The sequence below is a fragment of the Lipotes vexillifer genome, unplaced genomic scaffold (genome assembly GCF_000442215.2).
Source record: "Lipotes vexillifer unplaced genomic scaffold, Lipotes_vexillifer_v1.1 scaffold42, whole genome shotgun sequence".
Lineage (NCBI taxonomy): Eukaryota > Metazoa > Chordata > Mammalia > Artiodactyla > Lipotidae > Lipotes > Lipotes vexillifer.
The window spans coordinates 1397949-1408412 of NW_006783436.1; the positions used below are offsets into that span (position 1 = coordinate 1397949).

Below are 10464 nucleotides of genomic sequence, written 5' to 3' on the forward strand. Positions count from 1 at the left end.
TTTCTCAAATAAAATAATGTAGGGAAAAGAGTGGTACCACTTTACATTTTTGCACATCTCTAACGTCTGGTTTAATAGAAGACAGCTGTATTCTCATATCTGCTTTTTCATTCAATCTGTTGTGATACATTATTTTGAATAAAGTATATAAAGAAAAGCTGACCTTACAAAGATACGTAGTTGAAAAAGGGAGGAGTATTTTAATAACTTTCCAGAAAATTGCAGATATTCTTTGATACTACACCAGGTTTACAAGAGGTAATTTCTTACAGGTTAATTGCAATGTGGAATATGAAACCATATTGCTGAATTTTCCATACTCTGGTACATTAAAACCCATTGGTATCTCTTGCACTTTGAGTGGCTTTTTTTTTTTTTTTTTTTTTTTTTTGCGGTACGCAGGCCTCTCACTGTTGTGGCCTCTCCCGTTGCGGAACACAGGCTCTGGACGCGCAGGCTTAGCGGCCATGGCTCACGGGCCCAGCTGCTCCGCGGCATGTGGGATCTTCCCAAACCGGGGCACGAACCCACGTCCCCTGCATCGGCAGGCAGACTCTCAACCACTGCGCCAGTCAGGGAAGCCCTGAGTGGCTGTTTCATGCACATCTTATTTTATAGCATTGTACATTATCCCTTGGGCAATATTGGTTCTTTAAGTTATGCAGATTTTCGAAATGTTGACATATATTATACAATATAACAAAGCCACATTTGTCAATATCACCACTGATTTCATTAGAAAATCTTTAAGTATAGGAATGTAAAGATATAGGGGCAGATACAAGTTTTCCAAAATTATAATTTCACATGAAAACTTGAGTTTCGATATTGACAATACAAATTGTTAATTGTTTTCCTTGAAGTGACAGACTCACTTCATTTACTTGTTGGAAAAAATGTGTGAAGAACCATACTTTTTCAGTTGTCTTTTTGGTAAAAATTTTATGCCATTAAAACAGTGTGAACAGCAGTTCACAACTCAAGTAATCACATCAGTGCTTTTCCTTGAGGCAATGGTTGCACTGATACTTTGGTTGCCCCAGAAGTGCTTTTTGTATATTTCCCATTTCTTTACACAAAATATTGATGTTTTCTTAAGGGTTGAGATTTGATAAAATTAGTAACATTTGCTTTTTCATCATGGCCATTCTGAAAGTGAAACTGACTACTCGTATAATTTGGTACCACTGCCTTGATTGGTGCTAAGGCACTGGCACTTTTACCCACCACTGTTTTTGTACCATCAATGCAAACACAAGATAGTAACAAAATCAAGTAGCATCTTTGTATTAGTATGAAAATAGTTCTGACTTTTCTGACTACCTGAAAGTGCCTCAAGGACCCAGGGGTCCATGGAACACCTTCGAGAATCATTATTTAAAAGAGTATCATATTCTCCAGGGTCCAAGATTAGCACAGTTTTCTAGAGATCATTGGAATCAGTAGAAGGGGGAAAACTCATTGAAATTTTTTCTATACATTATCCAGATTTAGCCATAATAGACAATTGTTCTCATTCATTTAAAAGGTATTTATTATGTGTTCATAGTATATAATTAGGTCCTTGTAGGGGATAGGAAACATGAAAAAATACTCTTATTTTCAAATGAACAAGTTTATTAACTTCTCTGAATCTGTTTCCCTGTCTTCAAAATGGGGATTCTATTGTCTGCTAACCCGACAATTAGATGAGATGATTTATTATGTAACATATAAATGTTTGTGAAATTCAGCGTGTTCTGTAAAAGGAGGATATAGCATGATAAAATTATTTACTGTCTCCTGGGCAGAAAATTGACATTATAAAAATAATGACCAATGGTCATACAATTGCATATGAAGAGTATTCTACCAGATTTAGGGGTGGAATTACATTGCCTGTATGATTGCTTCCTGATCATCTTAGTTGGAAAACATGTGACTAGAGTAATGATTTCCAGAAGTGAAAGTGGAGATTGGGGATTTAGTTACATAGTGATTATGTTGGAGCCTAAGTAGTGAATTTCTAAAGGAAATATAACGTAAGGGTGATCATCCAGGAAAAGAAAGTAGAATGAGTGAGAGGAGGGTTGAAGGCAGAGTCGTAAGGAACACATCCGTTTAGGGGCTTGAAGAAGAGAATCTAGAGAAAGAGACAGAAAGAGTTTTTATTGAATTAATAATTAATAGTGCCCGAAAGCCTTAAGGTCACTAAGCACATATTTCCTTCTTACACTTCATCACCTAAAACAGAACCCGAATTGCCTCTGTTTCTCTGTTTCCCCATCTACAAAATGGGAATCTGAATTTCTAATATCCCATCTTCAAGCATCTGCCCTCTGGCTCTATATTTTTAACTTTAATTGGTGCATCTTTTTCTTCATTTTTTCTCCTCCTCCTCTTATTAATCTTTATATTTTCTCAACAGAAGGGATCCCCAACATATGAGAATATGGGCTAGGAGTTTAAAAACCCCAAGGGAAGATCCATTGCTGTGGGGTGGGAGTTGCTTTACTTGGAGGCTATTCTTTCCAAGTCAGGGTAGACCCACCAAGGAAAGGCTCCTTACCTGGCAGGCTGGTAATCTGCCCCTTAGATAACAGGGGTAATCTATCTGTTCCTTTCTGTGCTCTCTGCTGAGTTTATAAACACTGATGCAGTGTTTAACTTAGCCTCAGGAAGGCTGCATTTCCAAAGAAAGCCAAACCCTAAATGTTTCTGGTGGTTTTATATTTCACTGTTTCTGTAAAAATTTCAGGGAGAGCTGTTTATTTTCTATTTGTGACCTATGGTCTTGCAGCAGTTATACTTTATTCTGTACTATCCTGAAAACATATCTTGCAATAGATTTCTCAATTTTGAATCCATTTGATTGAATTGATTCATATAATTAAAATGATCTTTTCACATTACTTTCTTATTCTGTCTTTGTAATACTACAGAGCTCAAAAATTTGTGTAACAAGAAACATCTATTGTTTAAAGGATATCCCAGGATATCCTTCATCAGTATTCATAGTGTTAAAAAAATGGACATCAATTCCCAGCTGGGTTTTATCCAAGTTTCACTATACAGATGGCTGTATATACTGCCCTTCAAATCCCTACGGGAGAAGATTTATACTGTCTTCCCTCTTCCCCCCTGTTAATAACCTGTTTCAATGCCTAATAGTCATCACGATCGTGGAATTTTTTTCCCATGTCTGACTTAAATTTCTCCACCTGCATGTTAACCATATTTCTTTGTCCTTTGACCTCAGTAGAGGTGGGAAACTGACAGTTATTATTACTCTTATATTTCTTTTTCTGTTGAAAGCCAATGCTTCATCCATTGTACAAATCAGTGATAGTAATAGACTCAAATTTCCCAGAGAAAAATACTGGTCTGTTCATTCCACATGAAACAGACATTATTTTATATCAGAACCAAGAGACTATTTAAAAAGTAAAATAGTCTTTAAAATTCATATCATAACATTAGTAAAATAAAAAGTAATTGTCTATCCCCCCTCCCTGTCATCTTACTCTTCAATGTAAACTTTGCTCTGAAATCAGTATCTTGCCTTCCAGGCTTTTCTATGTAATTAGGTAAGAAAGTAAGTAAATAAGCAAGTAAACAAACAACGAGAAAAATAAAATAAAGGTGCATACTAAGAGTATGGCAATGTGGTTTCCATTGTGACTTTTTTTTTCTCTCTCTCTATTAGAGTTTTGACTACCCAGTGTGAAATACCATGAAGGAAACTTAATTATACAGTTGTGCAAGGTTTTAAACATTGTATGTATACTTTAAAAATTATGTTAAGTTTGATCATATTTAAAATGTGTGGTTATATTGATACAACCATGGAAAACTATTTGGCAGTATCAACTTTAGATAAGTGTACACTGATCCAGTGGTTTCACACCTGGGCATGTATCCAATGGAAATGAGTCTACCAAAAGGTATGTAGTAGAACGTTCATAGCATCATTATTTATAATGGCCCTGAACTATAAAACCTAAATATCCTTCAAAGTAGAATGGATAGAGAAACTATTATAGTCATATAGAACAATGAAACACAGTGAGAAAAAAAAGATTGAGATTTTGGATGATGTTGAATTTTAAAAAGCTAGATATAAAATAGTACATCTGTATAATTCTGTTTATATGACGTTCAAAAGCAGACAAAAAAGTGAGTTGTGTTGAGATAGTTAAAAGTAATAGTTTGCTGTTGTGAGCTTATTGACTAGGTAGGTATTGACGGAATCTTCTAGAGTTTTGGACATATTCCATACCTTGATCTGGGTGGTGGTTACGTGGATAGATGTGTGTGTAACAGTGAACAGAACTACATACTGTGTAAGCTTTACTTTATGTTATACCCCTCACTTTTCACCTCCATTATACCTGAGGCTTCTGAGTCTGAAATTGGTTGTATCTTCTGGGCAGATGGCCCCTCTTTGCTGCAGTGCCTTGTCACATACTCTAGGCAAAGCCTTTGGTGGGTGGGGGGGGAGGAAGTTTATTTTTACTGTTTGTTTTGCTGCATGATTTAGTACTCTTCTATTCCTCTGTTACTTCAATTAAAAAAATTTTTTTAGTGCATGACCATAGTATTATTATATATAAAAAAGCCAGAATTCTGTTATAGCTATAATTACCTGAATGTTCTCATTTCTGCTATTTCTCAGTTTCCTAGTATAACTAAGTACATTTATATCTCCCAACTGAAAATTTTATTCAGGCTGTATTCTAATATGTATGGATTTATAGCTGTATATCTTTTTCGTAACTGGGGAAATTTGAGTGTAGGCTCTCTTCTTGAGATGATGAAAATGTTCTCAAATTATATAGTGGTGATGGTGGCATAACTCTGTGAATATAGTAAAAATCAGTGAATTGTACATTTTAAGGGTAAATTTTATGGTATGTGAGTTAAAGCTCATAGAAATAAGGATATTATTATAAAAATAAAATTCAGCCAAAGTTTAAAGATAAATCAAGAAAATTTCCTAAAATGTAGAAAGAACAGGACATTGAAAATATGATACCAAAGGTAAAAGATATAGAGAACCAAGTCAGGAGGCCCAAGAGCTATTAGAAGTTTCAGAAAGAGAGAGAAAGCAGAGGACAGGAAACTAGCGAAGAAAGAATGTAAGACTTTCCCAGATGTGAAGAAAGACATATCAAGTATATAGAATAGGCTTAACTGAAAAGCAAGTGGAAAGAATAAAAACCCTCTAAACTAGACACAATCACTGTGACTCCTCAGAGTTACAAGAGAATGAGAGGATCCTATGGACCTCAAGATGGAAAAAAGAAGCTTATCTACAAAGGAACAAGAATGAGACTAGCACACATTTCTTATGAGCAACGCTGAGCCAGAAGATAATGAAGCAATGCATTATTTTCAACCTAGAATTGTAGATCTAGATAAACCGTTATTAAACTTTGAGGGCAAGAAAAAGCCTTTTCAGAGATAAGAGAACTTTGCTTTCCACACATCTTTTCTGAGGAAGTTACTTGAGGGTGTCCAGCGAAACAAGGCAGTATAGCAGGAAAGAAAAATCAGGGATTTAGCGAAGCGGTGTTCCAATAGAGGAGAGCAATAAAAGGCGTTCCAGGCTGCTGACTGTGCAAAAAGGCCTAAAGAACAATCTGCCCATGATGGAACAGGGGAATGAAGGAGTTTGGTAGTAAAGTATTCAGGCAGGGGAAAACAAACCCCAAAAAACCCCACAAATCAACTATACCTCAATTTTAAAAAAACAAACAACACAACACAACACCGACTTCAAAGATAAGACAGTGTATTTGAAATTAGGAGAGTTTACAACTTTGATTAAAGCAGGAAATGCTTCTCCCCTGCCCCCTCAGAAAAAGCCCATACGCATTCTAGGACCCAAGTGTATTCTATGCATAAGGAAATGTAATCATAGCTTGTACATTGGGTCTGTCATTAATAGTTACATAGTTTATAATGATACAAACACTACTGACTAATTTTGAAGTTTTCGAATCATGCTATAGAAAAAACACATTAGACTAAATTATGGTTACAAAACAAAATATAAATGCTATCAGTCTTGACCGGATGAAAATAAAAGTACAGATGATTTGGAAGATGAAAGGGGGAAATACAAAGTAGAGGGAAGGGTAAGGGGAACTAATATCCTCTGCTTAGAAGACGAAAAGCCATAGCATACCATCTGTAGTTGACAGAACAAAGAAGAAAGTTTAAGTATGTAGTGTAAGTTACAAAGATAACCAGCAGATGGGGAGGAAAAGTGCTTGAAGTCTTGTCTGCTTATGGACTATCTCACGATCTCTTTGTTGTGTGTTCCTTTCCCTTTTTAATTCCTTTTTGTCTTTCTGATGAAATGAGAAGAGGATGTAAGCCGATGTGTTCATGCTACCCTCTGAACCTTTCGTACATTATTTACAAAACTCCGAAACCATCTTTTGTACACAAGATTCTGGCTCTCTTGTGCCAACTGTTGAATTAACATTTGAAATTTTCCGACAGTGCTGCCCATCAACCAACAGTTTAATATTAGTAGAGTTGCCACCATTGTCTACATATTAGTATAAGTGCTTTTGCTATAACTTACACGCATTCTTGGAAAACTTGTTTGGCAAAATCACATACTAGTTATCAGGGCTCGTGATAAAATAAATATCACTAGCAGGGCTTCCCTGGTGGTGCAGTGGTTGAGAGTCCGCCTGCCGGTGCAGTGGACGTGGGTTCGTGCCCCGGTCCGGGAAGATCCCACATGCCGCGGAGCAGCTGAAAAAAAAAAAAAAAAAAAAAAAAAAAAAAGGACAAACTGTTGATATTGATTCTATAAAATGGGGTCATAGCTTTTCATGAATTGTTTGAATATATGAACAATTTTATATTGAATATATTTTTATTGATTTCTACTCATGAGAATATTATGTAACTACCCACTAGTTTCTTTCAATTCTAGAATCTTTATCATCTTCATAACATTTCACCAATTGTCTGAGTTGCATGGAAGGTCCAGATGTCAATATATTCTGTTTTCTAATAATTGGAAAGATAATAATGGTGTAAAGGTTAAAATTGTATATTCGTGTCCAGTAAAAGATACATCACAATTATTTTCTAATCAATTAGTAGTAAAACAATAAATGCCTTGGGTTATATTTATTAATATTATTCTTTTTTTACTCTTCCTTTAGTAACTTTTTCTTATGGTAGAGTAGGGATGAAATTGACATACAAAATAAACTGGTAATTTATATATCTAATGTTGCTCACTAACATTTATCCTTCAGCTACTATAGCATTCACCAGGGACAACTAGAAGAGAGAATAAAAGGATTACCGAGTCAGTTTCCATTATCCTTCTATCAAAATGAGTTGAACAAGTGTAAGATCAAAAAGATAGTAACAATGAATAATCAGTAACAATATACTTCAACAGCAGTGCCTGATAATGTATATTGTTTTATTATTTCCACATACTTTGACATACATTATTCTATATTAATCCCAGAACAACTTAGACAGCCATTTTTTGGGTGAAGACAATGATGAGGACCGCGAGTAAGTGAAAAAAAAAAAAAAAAAAAAAGAAAGAAACGTTACCGCATATATGGGACTTTATATGAACAAAAGAGTTGAAGGTAGCTCACTGGAAGGTAATGTAAAGAGGAGCTGAGGCTGTTTGGTTATGGAGGCAAAAGCAAAATGCACTAAAGGTCAGGGAGAACCAAACAGGAAGCACTTCCAAGACAGTGCACGTGGCCAAGCAGAGCCAAGAAGAACTAGGAATGTAATCAGTGCTCAGCTCCTCTTGTGGCTTGCAGAGTTCAGCTATGTTTGTTTACTTTCTGTTCAGCTGCTCTTATTTGGTGGCACAAAATGTTAAAATGAGAAAAAATGACAAATGAATAGATATTTTTGTGTAATATTAAAATTATTCATGTTTGCCAGTTATGTGTGAGTTAATAAACCAGAGTTTTAACAGAATATGTTATATATAAATATTTTAATATACTTTGCCTTTATTATATTAGAAAAATTAAAAAGGAGAAAAATGAAATGCTGATATTTGATTTCTGGAAATACATGTCTTAAAACATAACTTTGGGGACTTCCCTGGTGGCGCAGTGGTTAAGAATCCACCTGCCAATGCAGGGGACATGGGTTTGATCCGTGGTCCGGGAAGATGCCACGTGCCGCGGAGCAACTAAGCCTGTGCTCCACAACTACTGAGCCTGCGCTCTAGAGCCCATGTGCCACAACTACTGAAGCCCATGTGCCACAACTACTGAAGCCCATGTGCCTAGAGCCTGTGCTCCACAACAAGAGAAGCCACTGCAATGAGAAGCCCATGCACCGCAACGAAGAGTAGCCCCCGCTTGCTGCAACTAGAGAAAGCCCGCCCGCGCACAGCAGCGAAGACCCAATGCAGCCAAAAATAAATAAATTAATTAAATAATCAATTAGAGCAGAAATAAATGCAATAGAACAAAGAAAACAATAGCAAAGATCAATAAAACTAAAAGCTGGTTCTTTGAGAAGATAAACAAAACTGATAAACCATTAGCCAGACTCATCAAGAAAAATGCCAATGCAGGGGACACGGGTTCGTGCCCTGGTCCGGGAAGATCCCACATGCCGCAGAGCGGCTAGGCCCGTGAACCATGGCCGCTGAGCCTGCATGTCCGGAGCCTGTGCTCTGCAACGGGAGAGGCCACAACAGTGAGAGGCCTGCGTACCACAAAAAAAAAAACAAAAAAAGAATGCAATGACAGTATTATTATTTGTTATAGAGTTTTTTTTTTTTTTTAAGAAAACATTTAGTAGCTAAATATGCTATTTTAGACAAAATTTCTGAGGGTTACTTTCTACCATTAAGACACAATTGGGGATTAAATCAAATCTAGCACTGACAGAATACTTTTTTTTTTTTTTAGAAAATCAACAAAGAATCATATATGTGTAGATATTTTAAATATATCTTACCAAGCCACAAAACAGGTTCAGAAAGTTATAGTTTATCAAATGTACATAATAAATGGAAGTGTAAGTTCCATAATTCATTTGAATACAATGGAATTCAATATTGTAAGGATCATAGACAATATAAATATATTAAATCCTTTTATTTTCTAAATATGTCCCCTTTCTCCCAAGAGATAATTCTATTTCAATAAGTTTCAAAATATACATAGAACTGATGGTTGTTAAAGTTTTGTGTTTGTTTCTTAACTAAATTGAAATCAGAAGTCCATTTCACTTCCTTAAAAACTATAAAAAAGAAAAAGAAAGCCTAATAGATTTTCTTACTTGAAAACTATTTTTCAAATTTCAAAATTGTCCCTTTTCAGAGAGTTGCTATGTATTATGCAGTTTTGCTATAAAATAACCCTTGTTTTTAGGACTTTAAAAAAATGTGTTGCAAAGCCTTCTTGGGTTGACATTTTAAAATCACCAGGTAAATCTGCCTGACAAGTTTTTTTTTTTTTTTTTTTGGTAATATGAAATGTGAATAAATGTTCTGTCTATTACTTTTTCAACACCTGGTTCTAGTTGCTTGCAGTTTTAGTTGATATGAACTGAGAAGTTTTTTCAAGTTGTTAGCCTCACAGTATAGCATTTTTGGTAGTCAGTCAGTTGATTATGACTTGTTTTATGTAAGATTATGATTAAATTTATATTTAAAAAATGTCATTAGCCTATATTTTAAAGCATTTGTGTGAAGTACTCTTTTACTGAATTCCAATTAACATGTTATGAATTTTTACCAAAAAACCCCCCTGCTTTCATGACATATATAAGGAAGTGTTAATGGTTTGTGTGTGTAAGAAAAAGGTATATAGAGGGGAACAGAATGGAGCAGCAAAGGTGGATAATTGCTGATTCACAAGGTAGTGTTCTGTTGGCATTTCCTGTTATGAAATATATCCATTTGTTCCTTTGGATCTCATGTCTTATGTGGGAAGGTAGTGTTATGTAAATATGGTCACTGAGTCCAAGTCTGAGCTAGGAAAATGCTAACTGGGTAAAAAGTTTAACTATGTTTTTGAATTGAAGACATTCTTTTTTTAAAAGAATATTTATTTATTTATTGGCTGTGTTGTGTCTTCGTTGCTGCGCTGGCTTCCTCTAGTTGTGGCGAGCGGGGGCTACTCCTCGTTGCGGTGCATGGGCTTCTCATTGGGTGGCTTCTCTTGTTGTGGAGCATGGGCTCTAGGGCACGCAGTCTTCAGTAGTTGTGGCACGTGGGCTCAGTAGTTGTGGCTCGTGAGCTCTAGAGCACAGGCTCAGTAGTTGTGGTGCACGGACTCAGTTGCTCCACGACATGTGGGATCTTCGCAGACCAGGGCTCGAACCGAAGTCCTCTGCATTGGCAGGCGGATTCTTAACCACTGCGCCACCGGAGAAGTCCCTGAATTGAAGACATTTTTTTTTTTTTTTTTTTTCCGGTACGGGGGCCCCTCCCTTTTGTGTCCCTTCCCTTGTTGG

At 36.0% G+C, this 10464-nt stretch overlaps 1 protein-coding gene across 1 annotated transcript in view; it reads left to right on the top strand.

The window, feature by feature from the left end:
• The window catches only part of SCFD2 (sec1 family domain containing 2), a 404625-nt gene that overhangs the window by 63235 nt on the left and 330926 nt on the right, over positions 1 to 10464 (top strand). The gene's annotated exons all lie outside the window — the stretch shown is intronic.